The sequence below is a fragment of the Chiloscyllium plagiosum genome, unplaced genomic scaffold (genome assembly GCF_037043375.1).
Source record: "Chiloscyllium plagiosum isolate Xiang-an unplaced genomic scaffold, Cpla_swu_hap1 HiC_scaffold_17, whole genome shotgun sequence".
Lineage (NCBI taxonomy): Eukaryota > Metazoa > Chordata > Chondrichthyes > Orectolobiformes > Hemiscylliidae > Chiloscyllium > Chiloscyllium plagiosum.
In genome coordinates, this window is record NW_028270155.1 from 34,607,862 (window position 1) to 34,624,079 (window position 16,218).

The 16,218-nt window shown below is 41.4% G+C and overlaps 1 protein-coding gene across 8 annotated transcripts in view; it reads right to left on the minus strand.

Annotated features, from left to right (window-relative positions):
- znf469 (zinc finger protein 469) overlaps positions 1-16,218 on the minus strand; it is a 1,011,390-nt gene that overhangs the window by 187,171 nt on the left and 808,001 nt on the right. For 2 of the 8 annotated variants that reach the window (XM_087995825.1, XM_087995826.1), the window contains one exon: positions 757-898. The exons of 4 other annotated variants lie outside the window; for them this stretch is intronic. The gene's annotated coding sequence lies outside the window, so the exon portion shown is untranslated. Of the gene's footprint in view, positions 1-756; positions 923-16,218 lie in introns of those variants that run through there. 2 more of the 8 variants (XM_087995829.1, XM_087995830.1) reach the window with 2 other exon arrangements.

Consider the following 16,218-nt stretch of genomic DNA (forward strand, 5'->3'; position numbering starts at 1 on the left):
GGATCTGTTTCCATGCTGTACATCTCTATGACTCCATGACATCCGAGTGAGACACATAGTTCAAGCAATTTGGAGGTAGCGAGGGAATTTGGTGCAGAGGGAAAGAAATGCATTTTGTTTGCTCTTCTGTTTAATGTTTGTACGGTCTTTTTACAATATAAACTAAAGTCCAGGACTGGGGGTCCGAGCACAAATACAACAGTGGCATCACAGAAAAATCGTAAGTTAGGTAGTTGGTAAAAGCCACTAATTTGCGTATTATATGATTACTTTTAGATTGAAGGTAAATAGGGCCAGATGATGTGTTTCACCTGATGAAGGAGGAGTGCTCCGAAAGCTTGTGATGTTAAATAAATCTGTTGGACTATAACCTGGCATCATGTGATTTCTGACTTTGTTCACCCACTCCAATACTGGCATCTCTCCATCTTGGTATACCTGCATTGCCAGCTTATGTGTGACTCTCATTGCTTTCTCAGCACACTGGGTCTTGACTGGTCAGATAGGTGTGAACATGTCAACATGTTGAACCGAGCTACATCAATGTCAGACCAACAGCATGTGCCAGCTGCTTACATGGCAAACACACTGCACTGTGCTTATAGCAAATGGTGATGTGTAAAGGTCAAAGGGAAATAGTTCCTAGTGAGGTGAAGGGTAACCACAGTTAATCACAGGTTCAACCACATTCAGTCAAGGGTGTCATCCGATTAGCTTACAAAGAGATTCACCAGTCAGTTGGACCCTTGGGCCTACCAGAGTCTGGCGATCCATGTCCTGGCAACCGAGGGATTGGACCGTGGTCATTCCTGCAACTCAAGTGCAGACAGTTGGGGATTACAGCTAGGTCTGTCAGGATACTGCTGTGACATCAGTCCAATGGGTGTTCCTATTTTTCCTGCAAAGAGATTAAGAGAATAGTTGAATCTGTGGATGAAAGAGTAGTCAGTGAGTGGTCAATAAGAAGAAGTAGCAATAAGGTATCTGGAGTGAGTGGAAAGTTCAGAGAGCAGGACAGGTTAATAATTTGGGAGGATTAATAGGTAAGAACGATTGAATGGACATGGTGCTTGCACAACTGAAAGCCATAGTGCATGAGCCTTGGTGAGGTATGTCAGCAGTGGAAGAATTAGATTTAGTATTGACCCTTTGAGTGTGAGGCAGCAAATAGAATATGATAGCCTTGAAGCGCAGAAGATCACTAATCTTCTTTCTACATTGCCAGGAGTTCCAATTCCCCTGGGATACAGTATAATCCCAGGTTCCAACCTTTGTTTAGGCTTGCTGTCTTTGGTGATGTTGCTTCCTGTGGCAGTTGGCTATAAAAGGAGTGTGCTCCTTTCCACCACCCCATCCATCCACCCTCCAAATCCCTGTCCATGGAGTGGGAAGAAACCATTCCTTTCCTTTTAGCAGTAATAATGCTGGAGTACAACATTGGCAGGGTGGTTCCTGGTTTGCAGCATCTAATATGGCATGTAGCTGTGCTTTAAGTAGTGTGGGCATTCATGCAGGAAACATCTATGAGTATGCAGAATAGAGAAAGTACTTTAGTGTCAGCACTGTCATTTGGGAGCTTGATATTCCAACTCATGCCCTCTCTTAGTCTTACTGAACATTTGTTCAACATCAAGAAGGATCTTTCCACAATGCTATTTGGAGGATCATTAACTACATTTAGATTACTTGCTGACTGACATCTCTTGGTTTTTACTGTGCTTTCATGATCCACAGAGTTGTTTATGAAGTGTGTGAAATGTGTTGCAGGACTTTGATTTGGCCTTAAGAATTCTGCACAAATCAGTTGCTTCCAGACAACAGTGTAGTTTTCACTTCTCTTGGACTGTACATTGTGTTGCATAAATTCATCAGATTTAGTAATATTTATTCAGGAATGAGGTATGCCATTCTTTTCTGACCTGGTTAATATATGGGTCCATACATTCATCTGCCCTCAGAACTGGCTGAACCAATTCAGATATGCTCAAAAAGATGACTCACAATGACCTATTCAAGGGAAACTAGAGAATGCGAATAAATGCTGAGCTTGTCAGTGATGTCTACATCTTTTGAATGATTTTTAAAAATAAAAGCCAGCAAGTCTTTGGTTCTCTACTCACACTGGATTCAAGACAGACTGTTCAAGGAGGAGAATGAGGATCAGGAACTTCTTCAGGCTTGGCCTTCTTTGTAACAAATTAAGACTAAATACTACAATACATAGTATTCATATCAAATCCATCTACTCCACATGCTTCTTTGCACAAGTTCTCTCTTTGCTCTTAACTCCACATAGTGTTATTTATGGAACCCAAATTGATACACACACACATGGCTTTTTCAGTTTGAAAGCAGAGCAATAAACCAATACAAAATAAGATAAAGTACAATATTGGAATACCACAATTATCATATATATACGCATATAGTTTATTAATATGCTGGTCCAATACAGGTTCAAAGTTCTAATAACATCTAGCAACATTGAGGAACAATCAAACAGTTCAAAAAAAGGATTCAGGAGAAGGCACCATCAGACACAGGAGGTAAACCAACAAAGAACTGACCTAGCATGGACCATGATTGATGAAAGAAAGCTTGCAAATTGCAAGGAGGAATCAGGAAAAGACAAGAAGACAATGAGAATACAGAAGACTGGGTAAAGTTGTGAAAAAGAACTGCAGGAGACACAAACAAGGATAAATGAAGCTAAAAATTAGAGACACATGAAGAAATAAATATGAATGACTCCAAGACTCCTTACAGGATTGTACAGGAGCTGAATGGTATTAGAAGCAATACTGTTGTATCAACCAAGGGCAAGGCTAGTAGGATCATATTGATAGACAGAGAACAGGAGGAGAGGTGGGGGGGAATACTTTTGGGAGGTCCTAAAGTAGTCCAGATCAAAGTCCACACTTCAGTTGGTGATGACTGCACTGCAACAGCTGAATGTCAAGCTGGGAGAAATTGCAAGATCATAGGACCAGACGGCCTGAAGAACAAGGCACCTGGAATCTATATCAACTGACCTTCTACAGATATGTTCAACAAGATCTGGACTGTGGAAGATGTCCTGATGACAGGTTTACACAACAGCTATGATTTGACAAAAATAATGCTAACTAGACAGCAACAGAGCCACCACTAATGTCACCCCCACCAACTCCAACCAACCCAGACAGTATGAATTACTACCTAATAAAAATTGAAGAAGTAGCTGATTGGCTTTGAAACATAAGTTGTCTTCAAATGTCATCAATTGCCGTATAAATGTGTTTTTATAAATCCCCTAGAATGACTGTTCTCACTGCCTTTTGTCACTTGAAGCAAGCTAAGTATTAGTTGTGAACAACTAAGTGAGCCAGTATTTTTGTCAGCATGCCTCTAAACTTTTAAAATAGTGCAATTTGCTGGTTTTGGTGAACAGACATTTTATTAAATTACTTAATTATGCAACTATATAAAGTTGGTATCTAATTATTTTTGATTAATGCTCTAAAGTTTAAGTTGTTGTGGTTGAAATATTTCTTTTTATTCCATCCATCTACCTTGGAATTTACATTTTAGCATGTGTAGATAATAAAGCTAGAACATTTGCACTCAGTTTTGATACCAGCAACAATTACCCACACAGTTTGCACAGCCAAACTGAGGAAGAAGTAATTGCACAGAACTACTTGATTAATCAGTGAAACTCAAAATTCTGTGAAAATATAAAATCGTTATATGTGCAGAAGGACAAGATTTAGCACACTGTGAATACTCGAGCAAACATGTTCCATTGTTGCAGATTTTTTAGAAGATAAACACATTTCAATGAAATGTTAATCCATTTTATTGTTTCTGTATCTCATTCTGCTTCAGCTCTTACGATAAAAATATTTGTTTGTATTTTATCAATACTTCTCCAAGATCAAAGCATCTCTCTTTTTTTGTTACTTCATAGGATGTACACTGTTTGACTTAGTTTCCCCATTCTTTTGCAGGACAATAGGTAACATGACTTTGTCACCCTGGTCATTTGCACTCATATGCAGTCAAAGCTGATCCAATTTCAAATATTACACACAAAGTCACTGCTGGAGGGCTGTATGAAGGCATAGGCTTTATGGTGTGCTCCTGTCGTGTAGGGACCTGACCTTGTTCTCCTTAAATTGCTTGATGACAATTGCTCCATTTGGATCTGTCCAAGGACGTCTTTTTCCCATGTCATGGGATCCATCTTACAACTGAGATTCGCTTTCAGAATGTCTTCCTACTTGAGATTGGGATGTCCTATGCTATGTATTCCTGAGCTCAGTTGGCTGTAGAATATTGTATTTGATACGTGGAAACCCTTCATATGAACTAGATCTACATGGCCGACACTGTTAACCTGATCTTTGATGTGAATTATCTCATTACAGACATGCAGAAACACCTTGCAAAAACTTTTGTGTTCGGGTTTATGTCCTTCTTTCAAAATGTATTCTTTAATTGGATGTGGATGTTGTTGACAAGGAACTATTTTGTTTAGTCCATCCCTTATTATCCTGAAATTGAACAATTTGTTAAGCTTTTGAAGCCATACAGTGGGCGCACAGAGAGGGGAGCCGGAAGGTAAGCGGAGACCAGTTTAAATTAACATTTTTCTTTTCGCAGTCTGTGTTTTTTTTTTTCAACTGGGACCGGGAACCCGGAAGTCGTCAACAGAGACTTCTGGGAAGGTAAGAAGTTTGAGTAGAGAAGGAACCCAAGACACTACACGTGTAGTGTCTCCCACCCTCCCTCCTCCTCTAACCTAAGAAATAAAGACTCAGTCGGCTGAACAGGTAAGCTACTTAGTGTTCTTGTTTTGGAGACTAAGCGTAGAGTTATGGCAGCGCAGGCAGTGGAATGTTCCTCCTGCAGGATGTTTGAGGTAGGGGTGACCACCGATGCTCCTGCCGACTTCACCTGCAGGAAGTGCAGCCAGCTCCAGCTCCTCACAGACCGCGTTAGGGAACTGGAGCTGGAGTTGGATGAACTGAGGATTATTCAAGAGGCTGAGAGGGTGATAGATAGAAGCTACAGGGACATAGTTACACCAGAGAACAGAGGTGGGAAGGGGAGGAAGCAGGCAGTGCAGGGATCCCCTGTGGTCGTTCTCCTCAACAATAAGTATACCGCTTTGGATACTGTTGGGGGGGGACGGCCTAGCAGGGGTAAACTGCAGTGACCGGGTCTCTGGCACGAGGTCCGGCTCTGAGGCCCAGAAGGGAAAGGGGGAGAGAAGGAGAGCGCTAGTTATAGGAGACTCTATAGTTAGAGGGACAGACAGGCGGTTCTGTGGACATGGGTGAGACTCTCGGATGGTTTGTTGCCTCCCAGGTGCCAGGGTCCGAGACGTCTCGGACCGTGTCTTAGAATCCTTAAGGGGTAGGGTGTGCAGCCAGAAGTCGTGGTGCACATTGGCACCAACGACATAGGTAGGAAGAGGAATGGGGAGGTCATTCAGTAGCTCAGGGAGTTAGGCTGGAAGCTAAAAGCTAGGACGGACAGAGTCGTCATCTCTGGGTTGTTGCCGGTGCCACGTGACAGTGAGGCAAGGAATAGGGAGAGAGTGCAGTTGAACACGTGGCTGCAAGGATGGTGTAGGAAGGAGGGCTTCAGGTATTTGGACAATTGGACTGCATTCTGGGGAAGGTGGGACCTGTACAAGCAGGACGGGTTGCACCTGAACCAGAAGGGCACCAATATCCTGGGAGGTAGGTTTGCTAGCACTCTTCGAGGGGGTTTAAACTAATTTGGCAGGGGGATGGCATCCAGACTTGTAGTCCAGCAAGTAGGTTAGCTGTTTTTCAGGATGTCCAAGAATGTAGGGAGGCTGTGGAGAAGGTAGTACTGACAGGGAATACTTGCAGACACAGAGATGGGCTCAAGTGTGTATACTTCAGCGCAAGGAGTATCAGAAATAAGGTGGGTGAACTTAAGGCCTGGATCGGTACCTGGAACTACGATGTTGTGGCCATCACGGAAACATGGATAGAAGAGGGACCGGAATGGTTGTTGGAGGTTCCTGGTTACAGATGTTTCAGTAAGATTAGGGGGGGGGTGGTAAAAAAGGAGGGGTGTGGCGTTGCTAATTAGAAATGATATAACGTTTGCAGAAAGGCAGTTCGAGGGGGATCTGCCTTTGGAGGTAGTATGGGCTGAAGTCAGAAATAGGCAAGGAGCAGTCACCTTGTTGGGTGTTTACTATAGGCCCCCCAATAGCAGCAGAGATGTGGAGAAACAGATTGGGAAACAGATTTTGGAAAGCTGCAGAAGCCACAGGGTAGTAGTCATGGGAGATTTCAACTTCCCAAATATTGATTGGAAGCTCTTTATATCAAGTAGATTGGATGGGGCGGTGTTTGTGCAGTGGGTCCAGGAAGCTTTTCTTACTCAGTATGTAGACTGTCCGACCAGAGGGGAGATCATATTGGATTTGGTACTTGGTAACGAACCGGGACAAAGTGATGGGCTTGTTAGTGGGTGAGCATTTTGGTAATGGTGACCACAATTCTGTGACTTTCACCTTGATTATGGAGAGAGATAGGTGCATGCAACAGGGCAGGTTTTACAATTGGGGGAAGGGTAAATACGATGCTGCAAGACAGGATCTGAGGATCATAAATTGGGAGCACAGGCTGTCAGGGAAGGATGTCGTTGAAATGTTGAACTTTTTCAAGGAACAGATACGACGTGTCCTTGATATGTATGTACCCGTCAGGCAGGAAAGAGATGGTCGTGTGAGGGAACCTTGGTTGACAAGGGAGGTTGAATGTCTTGTAAGGAGGAAAAAGGAGGCTTACATAAGGTTGAGGAAACAAGATTCAGACAGAGCGTTGGAGGGATACAGGATAGCCAGGAGGGAGCTGAAGAAAGGGATTAGGAGAACTAAGAGAGGGCATGAAAACTCTTTGGCGGGTAGGATCAAGGATAACCTCAAGGCCTTTTATGCGTATGTGAGAAACATGAGAATGACGAGAACGAGGGTAGGTCCGATCAAGGACAGTAGTGGGAGACTGTGTTTTGATTCGGAAGTGATAGGAGAGGTCTTGAATGAGTACTTTTCTTCAGTATTTACAGATGAGAGGGACCGTATTGTTGAAGAGGAGAGTTTGAAACAGACTGGTAAGCTAGAGGAGATACTTGTTAGGAAGGAAGATGTGTTGGGCATTTTGAATAACTTGAGGATAGACAAGTCCCCCGGGCCTGATGGGATATATCCTAGGATTATGTGGGAAGCAAGAGAGGAAATTGCAGAACCGTTGGCAATGATCTTTTCATCTTCACTGTCAATGGGGGTGGTGCCAGGGGACTTGAGAGTGGCGAATGTTGTGCCCCTGTTCAAAAAAGGGAAGAGGGATAACCCCGGGAATTACAGGCCAGTTAGTCTTACTTCGGTGGTAGGCAAAGTAATGGAAAGGGTACTGAGGGATAGGATTTATGAGTATCTGGAAAGACACTGCTTGATTAGGGACAGCCAGCACGGATTTGTGAGGGGTAGGTCTTACCCTACAAGTCTTATTGAATTCTTTGAGGAGGTGACCAAGCATGTGGATGAGGGTAGAGCAGTGGATGTAGTGTACATGGATTTTAGTAAGGCATTTGATAAGGTTCCCCATGGTAGGCTTATGCAGAAAGTCAGGATGCATGGGATAGTGGGAAGTTTGGACAGTTGGATAGAGAACTGGCTAACTGGTCGAAGTCAGAGAGTGGTGGTGGATGGTAAATATTCAGCCTGGAGCCCAGTTTCAAGTGGAGTTCTGCAGGGATCAGTTCTGGGTCCTCTGCTGTTTGTAATTTTTATTAATGACTTGGAAGAGGGAGTCAAAGGGTGGGTCAGTAAATTTGCAGACGATACGAAGATTGGTGGAGTTGTGGATAGTGAGGAGGGCTGTTGTCGGCTGCAAAGGGACTTAGATATAATGCAGAGCTGGGCTGAGGAGTGGCAGATGGAGTTCAACCCTGTCAAGTGTGAGGTTGTCCATTTTGGAAGGACAAATGAGAATGCAGAATACAGGGTTAATGGTAGGGTTCTTAGTAAGGTGGAGGAGCAGAGGGATCTTGGGGTCTATGTTCATAGATCTTTGAAAGTTGCCACTCAGGTGGATAGAGCTTGTAAGAAGGCCTATGGTGTATTAGCGTTAATTAGCAGAGGGATTGAATTCAAGAGTCGTGAGGTGGTGTTGCAGCTGTATAGGACCTTGGTAAGGCCACATTTGGAGTACTGTGTGCCGTTCTGGTCGCCTCACTTTAGGAAAGATGTGGAAGCTTTGGAGAGGGTGCAGAGGAGATTTACCAGGATGTTGCCTGGAATGGAGAATAGGTCGTACGAGGATAGGTTGAGAGTGCTAGGCCTTTTCTCATTGGAACGGCGAAGGATGAGGGGTGACTTGATAGAGGTTTATAAGATGATCAGGGGAATAGATAGAGTAGACAGTCAGAGACTTTTTTCCCCGGGTACAACAGAGTGTTACAAGGGGACATAAATTTAAGGTGAAGGGTGGAAGGTATGGGGGGATGTCAGGAGTAGGTTCTTTACCCAGAGAGTGGTGGGGGCATGGAATACGCTGCCTGTGGGAGTGGCAGAGTCAGAATCATTGGTGACCTTTAAGCGGCAATTAGATAGGTACCTGGATAGGTGCTTAAGCTAGGACAAATGTTCGGCACAACATCGTGGGCCAAAGGGCCTGTTCTGTGCTGCATTGTTCTATGTTCTATATTGTTGTGGCCTGGAGCCACATGTTGGCCAGACCTGGGAAGGACACAGATTTCTTTCCCTGAAGAACATTAGTGAAACAGATTTTCTTTTAAAGACAATAATTGTTCATAGCTTCATGTCAGCATTTCTGAGACTAGCCGCTTTTTCATATTTCTGGTTTATTATTTGATAATAATAATTCCACCAGCTATCACTGTGGAATGTACACCCCCAAAAAACTAGGCAGGTTTCTGGATTATTAATCCAGTAATATGATCACTATACCATCAGCTTCTGCCTATTGATGTTGTAGATAGATCTTAAGCAGCATGAGTGGAAAGTATCTACTCACTTTAAGTGACATTAATAGCTTATCCATGTGTCACAGCTATTGAGAATGATGGAAGAACCACTGACTGGCAGACTGTCATCTTTGTTTTATGACAGTTCCATAACTGGCTGATAGCATATTAGAAACACATATCTGAACTGCACTGAACTCTGCCCCAAGTCGTGAGTTTTCATTCCAACTGCAATTTCACTGTCAGTACAAGTAAAACATCAACTAACTGAAATCTGCCTGGTACAGAATTAAATGATAAGAAAAATTACCCCAGAAACCCATGAGGCATGTTAAGAGATTTACAAGGTCTTTATTTTCGGTAAGTGAAATCAAACCAATGAACAATTAGCAGATCTACTTATACTCTAAAGTCACAGCATGCAGCAACTACAAAGGAATCTTTAAGAATTAATTTAGGATATTTCACAATTCTAATTGATGAGTATATAATGTATTTTAAACATATTTACAATAATTTCCCCAGCTTTTTTGAAAAGTGCTACTTGTGACAGCTTATTATCACTCTTAAAGCAAAAGTCCAAGCTGTTTGAAGATCTTTAACAAGTAAAGTGATGCTGATTTAATTGCACCAAAAACACAAAATTTTAATTACTCCTTGCAGAAATTATTTACTGGTACTAAATGTAGAATAGCATAATTTGTGGATCAGTTAGGCACATATTCCAGAACGTTGCCACAATCAGAATTTGTTTTCAGTAATCTGCTGTTAAAATTTTGTCTACATCTTTGTTGTGTTCAGACTTGACCATTACAATGCTTTCTGCACCATATTTTACACAACAATAAGCATATGCTGATCCAAACCAATACCATGTTTTGCCATAGCTTCACCCCTTTCTTGTCACTATAACCTTCTTGAGGCCTAAAACCTTTAAGATTTCAATTTTAAACACACACAGGTGCCTTGGCTTTGAGATCTGGAATTTCTACACTGAACCCCTCCACCTTTCTGCATCCTTTAAGGATTGTTAAAAACTAAATCTTTGAGCAAATTTATCATCTCTTTCTGCAATTTGACTCTTGAAAATTATGATGCTTCAAGAGGACTGATAAAGGCTGAGTGGTAGACGTGATCTATATGGACTTCAGTAAGGCATTCGACAAGTTTCCCCATGGGAGACTGGTTAGCAAGGTTAGATCTCATGGAATACAGGGAGAACTAGCCATTTAGACACAGAACTGGTAGAAGACAGAGGGTGGTGATGGAGGGTTGTTTTTCAGACTGGAGGCCAGTGACCAGTGGAGTGCCACAAGGATCGATGCTAGGTCCACTACTTTTCGTCATTTATATAAATGATTTGGATATGAGCATAAGAGCTATAGTTAGTAAGTTTGTAGATGACACCAAAATTGGAGGTGTAGTGGACAGTGAAGAAGGTTACCTCAGATTACAATGGGATCTTGATCAGATGGGCCAATGGGCAAAGAACTGGCAGATGGAGTTTAATTTAGATAAATACGAGGTGCTGCATTTTGGAAAGCAAATCTTAGCAGGACTTATACATTTAATGGTAAGGTCCTGGGGAGTGTTGCTGAACAAAGAGATCTTGGAGTGCAGGTTCATACCTCCTTGAAATTAGAGTCACAGATAGATAAGATAGTTAAGGCGGCGTTTGGTATGCTTTCCTTTATTCGTTAGAGCATTGAGTACAGGAGTTGGGAGGTCATTTTGCAGCTGTACAGGACATTGGTTAGACCACTTTTGGAATATTGCATGCAATTCTGGTCTCCTTCCTATTGGAAGGATGTTGTGAAACTTGAAAGGGTTCAGAAAAGATTTACGAGGGTATTGCCAGGGTTGGAGAATTTGAGCTATAGGGAGAGGTTGAATAGGCTGGGCTGTTTTCCTTGGAGCATCGGAGGCTGAGAGGTGACCTTATAGAAATTTATAAAATCATGTGGGGCATGGATTGCATAAATAGACAAAGTCTCTTCCCTGGGGTGGGGCACCCAGAACTAGGGGGCATAGGTTTAGGGCGAGAGGGCAAAGATATAAAAGAGACCTAAGGGGCAACTTTTTGTACGCAGAGGTGGTGCGTGTATGGAATGATCTGCCAGAGGAAGTGGTAGAGGTTAGTACAACTGCAACATGTAAAAGGCATTTGGATGGATATATGAATAGGAAGACTTTGGAGGCATATGGGCCGGGTGCAGGCAGGTGAGACTAGATTGGGTTGGGATATCTGGTCAGCATGGACGAGTTGGACCGAAGGGTCTGTTTCCATGCTGTACATCTCTACGATTCTATGACTCTAAGTGCCTTGGCTGTTTAAAAGCATAAAGGCACAGTATAAATGTGATGTTATTGTAAAGTAAATAGACTCGACTCTTCAAAAATATCTAAGTAACTGCAGTTCTTTACACTAGGAATTATTTTTGCAGCTATTCTATGATTCTTTTCTAAAGTCAGTGTATCACAAGACTATGCCTGAGTGAGAGGTTGATAGAGTGAGCAGCAAGTTAGGTTCATGTTGGAAAAACATACTTTAAATAATGTTCTTTGTAACTAGCAAAACATTTTAAATGTTAGTCATATTTCTAAATATTAGTAAAGTTTATCAATAGTGATATGCTTTATTAAATTATGGCCAAGTAAAATAAATGATGTGGAGGTGCTGGTGTTGAACTGGGGTGGACAAAGTTAAAAATCACACAACACCAGGTTATAGTCCAACAGGGTTATCTGGAAGCACTAGCTTTCGGAGTAAAATAAAGTAATATCAGTAAACCATAGCAAAATAAACATTAGTAGAGCAAAGTTAAAGGATGATATGGCAATACAGACATGTGCAAAACAAGTCCTGTCATATATGGGTATTGGTGGACATTACTGGTGACCTAGATAAGCAAATGGGAAGAAGTGTCACCAGCTGCAGAAAAATTAACTCTAGGTTTTGGAGCTTGAGCAGAAACTGGAATCAATGCTTACATCGGTGAGGTTGAGAATTATGTAGATAGCATGCTCAGCACAGGATAGGAGCAGAGAGACAGAAATGGAATGGTTGGCCATCAGACTGGTAGCACAGAAGTCACCTAGGGTCCCATTTGCTAATTGGTTAATGTTGCAATCTGTACATTAAGCATCGAGCATCTCAAGGTGTGCTTTGGGGGAGAAAGTGGAAGCCAGGCGAAAACAGCGAAAGAGTGTGCTATCACACCCATGGCCCATCCACCCCCTCCCATGACCACCACCTTCCCCAAATATAACAGAGCCTGCGGTAGCTGCATCGGTCTTTCGCCCCCTACAGTCTCACCCCAAGAGTGGAAGAGAGTCATCCTCATCTGCAATGGACCACCAATGATGATGACATTAGTAAAGAAGAATCTTAGACTGAAGGAAATAGATGATCAGTTTGGGTGAACTAAGAAACAGTAAAAGGCAGAAAATATTGGTGGGAGGCGCTTATAGGTCACCAAACTGAAGTGGTATTGTCAGAGAAGTCAAGAAATTAGAGATCCATGCAATGTGGGTAATATAGTAATAATGGGCAACTTGAATTTATACAGACTAGGTTACCAAAATCAGCACTCATGCTGTACATGATGGATTGCTAGAATATGTAGAAGAGGGGTTTGTGAACCAGTATACCGAAGAGCCAACAAGGCCATTTTGGATGCAGTATTGTGTAATGAGAAGAGGCTAATTAATAGCTTGCTATATAGAAGATTTTGAAAGTAACAACCATAATATGATATAATTTTGCATTAAATTTGTCTGTGATATAATTCATTCCAAAATTAGCATCTTAAATCTGAACAAAGGGAATTTTGAGTGCATGAGGGGCAAGTTAGCTTTGGTGGATTGGAAAAAGACACAAAGATTTGATGGCAGACAGCAATCATAGAACCATAGAATCCCTACCGTATGGAAACAGGTCATTTGGTCCAACAAGTCCACACTGACCCTCCAAAGAGTAACCCACCCATTCCCTTACTCTATATACCTCCTGATTAATTCACCCATCCGACACATCCTCATACACCAGGGGCAATTGAGCATAGCCAATTTACCTAACCTGCACATCTTTGGACAGTGGGAGGAAACTGGAGCACCTGGAGGAAACCCACACAGACATGGGGAGAATGTACAAATTCCACATGGACAGTCACCCAAGGCTGGATTTGAACCTGAGACCCTAGCGCTGAGGCAGCACTGCTAACCACTGAGCCACAATAAAAATGTATGGAAATTTAAAGAAATACAACATGGTCTACAACAGATATACATTCATCTACAGCACAAATACAAAAAGGGACAGGTAAATTAGAAGTGTTTTTTTTGCAATAAATTAAATACAAGAGAATTTATAGTGGAGAACAGGAAAATGGTGGAGAAACTAAATAGTTGCTTTGCATCTGTCTTCACGGAAGAAGATACAGAAAATCACTAGAAATATTTGGCTACGTAGGGGTTTAAGAAACTGAGGAACTAAAATAAATTAGTGTCAATAAAAAAAGGGAGTACTTAAAAAGTCAAACGGATTGAAGATTGACAAACTCATTAGACCAGATGAGCTTCATTTCAAAGTATTGAAGGAGTGTCTATAGAGATGGTGAGTGCATTTGTGGTTATTTTACAAAAATCTATAGATTCTATTAATATTCCTGAAGACTAGCAAAAGTCACCCATTACTTAAAAAGAGAGGAAGGAAGAGACTGGAGAACTACAAACTTGTTAGTTTGATATCAGTAGCAAGAAAATGTTAGAATTTATTGTAACAAATGTATTAATTAGACATTTAGAAAATAATGCCGATATTGGGAAAAGTCAACCGGCATTTATGAAAGGGACATCATAATTGAAAAACTTGTGATTTTTCAAGGATATTACTTGTTGCATTGATAAAGGATAACTAGTGTGTGGCACAATTTGGATTTGAGCTTTAGGGAGAGGCTGAACAAGCTGGTGCTGTTTTCCCTAGAGCATCAGAAGCTGAGGGGTGTCCTTATAGAGGTTTATAAAATTATGAGATGCATGGATAGGATAAATAGACAAGGTCTTTTCCCTGGGGTGGAGGAGTCCAGAACTAGAAGGCATAGGTTCAGAGTGAGAGGAGAAAGATATAAAAGAGACCTAAGGGGCAACTGTTTCACGCTGAGGGTGGTACATGTATGGAATGAGCTGCCAGAAGGAAGTGGTGGAGGCTGGTACAATTACAGCATTTAAAAGGCATCTAGATGGGTATATGAATAGGAAGGGTTTAGAGGGATATAGGTCAAGTGTTGCCAAATGGGACTAGATTAATTTAGTATATCTGGTCAGCATGGACTGGTTGGACTGAAGGGTCTGTTTCCGTGCCGTACATCTCTATGACTCTAATTTCAAAAGGCTTTTGACAGAAGTAAAATTAGAAAGCATGGGATTGGAGAACTTTGTTAGCACAGACCAAGAATTGGTTAATACACTGAAAGCAAATAGCAGAAATAAATAATTTTCAGGATAGCAAGCTGCTACTAATGGGATATTGCATAGATCAGTGCTGCATCCCCATCTGTTCACAAGCTATATGAATGATGTGGGTGTGTGGTCCAATTCTAAATTGGTTCATGACAGCAAACTTTATGGGAATATAAGTTGTGAGAAGGATATAAGAAATCTTCAAAAGAATTTAGGCAGCTGAATTAACTGGGCTAGAACATGGCCTATGAAATGTCATGTGAATAAGTTTGAAGTTATTTATTTTGCTGGAAAAATCAGAAAGGCAAAATACAGTTTTAAAAGGTTGAAAAATTGGGATATGTGGGTATTCAAAGGGACTTGAGTGTCATTGTTCATGAATCACTTGAAGTTCGCATTCACTTGAATCAAGTGTTTAGGAAGGTACATGGTAGGTTGATATTTAGTACAAGGACATTTGAGGAGCAGCATAGTGATCTTTTGCTCTAATGTACAGAGCCTTGGTGAGACCTTGCCTGGAGTACTGTGTACAGTTTTGGTCTCATTATCGCATTAATATGGAAGGCTTGCAATAGAGGTTCCCCAGATTAATTCCTGAGATAACAATTTCTGAGGAGGTATCTGAGGAGACAGTCAGTATCTGTATTCACTCAATTTTTGAAGAATGCAGGGTAGCCTCTTTGAAACTTATAAAATTCTTATACAGCATGACAAGGTAGATGTAGATTGGCTGTTCCCCTGGTTGGTAGGCCCAAAACCACATGACATCATGTCAGCATAAGTTGACTGAGATGACAGGAATTTTGTCACTCAAAGGATGGAAAATATTTGGAATTATGTCACTCTTACACTTTGTTTTTATTGGAGCTTCCCTCTTGGTGGTGTTTTCTGTGCTGAATTGATCTAATGGTCAGATATGGCTCTTAGAACTAAAGAGATCAAAGGTTAAGTGTAGAAGATGGGCAGAAAGAACTGAGTTGGATGATGAACCATGATCATACTGAAGTTCAAAGGGTTGAAAGGCCTCCCCCAGCTCTGATTTTCTATGTTTCTAACTCAGTTGGGGAGGCAGGGAAGGGGGCGGGGGGAGGTAAAACAATTAGCTTCCATGCAATTGCTTCATAGCTTCAAAAGCAGATACTTGGCAACAATACAGCTTTAAGTCAGGGTCTGGTGTTTAATTCCATACATGCACAAACAGGGAGACATGCAAACCGAGTGTGTGGCTTAAGGGAGGATCAAGTATTGCTTTAAATGAGTAATGCACATAGCTCCAATTTGTATAAATGTCCACAATCCTTTGTGTCCATCTATCAAACTCTTCAGCCAAACTATTATCTGTGCCCACAAAGCTATACTTTCAACTCAAGCTATACTTGAGTAACCTCCAGTATTACTTGTTCAGAGTGAATGCAGGGTGTCAAGAAGAGGGTGTCTTTTCACATTGTGACTAGATGTTCACACAAAGCTGGAAAGAAGGTAATGTCTGATATTTAATTGCATTTTTAAAAGCATTATTTCTATTTTATCGTCACCGAGTTTGGGTCTATAATTTCTGATTTTTTGAATAAAGACTTATAGAATAAGAATAATCCACATTAAAAACTGAAAAGTTTCCCCGATTATAGATTCTTTTCCATGTTGTGACTTCAAATGAGTTTATATTCTCGTACTGACCAAATATTTATATGGAGGGGCTTTTTTAATCTGCAAGGAGGAATGGATATTAGGGTGTGGAAGTTA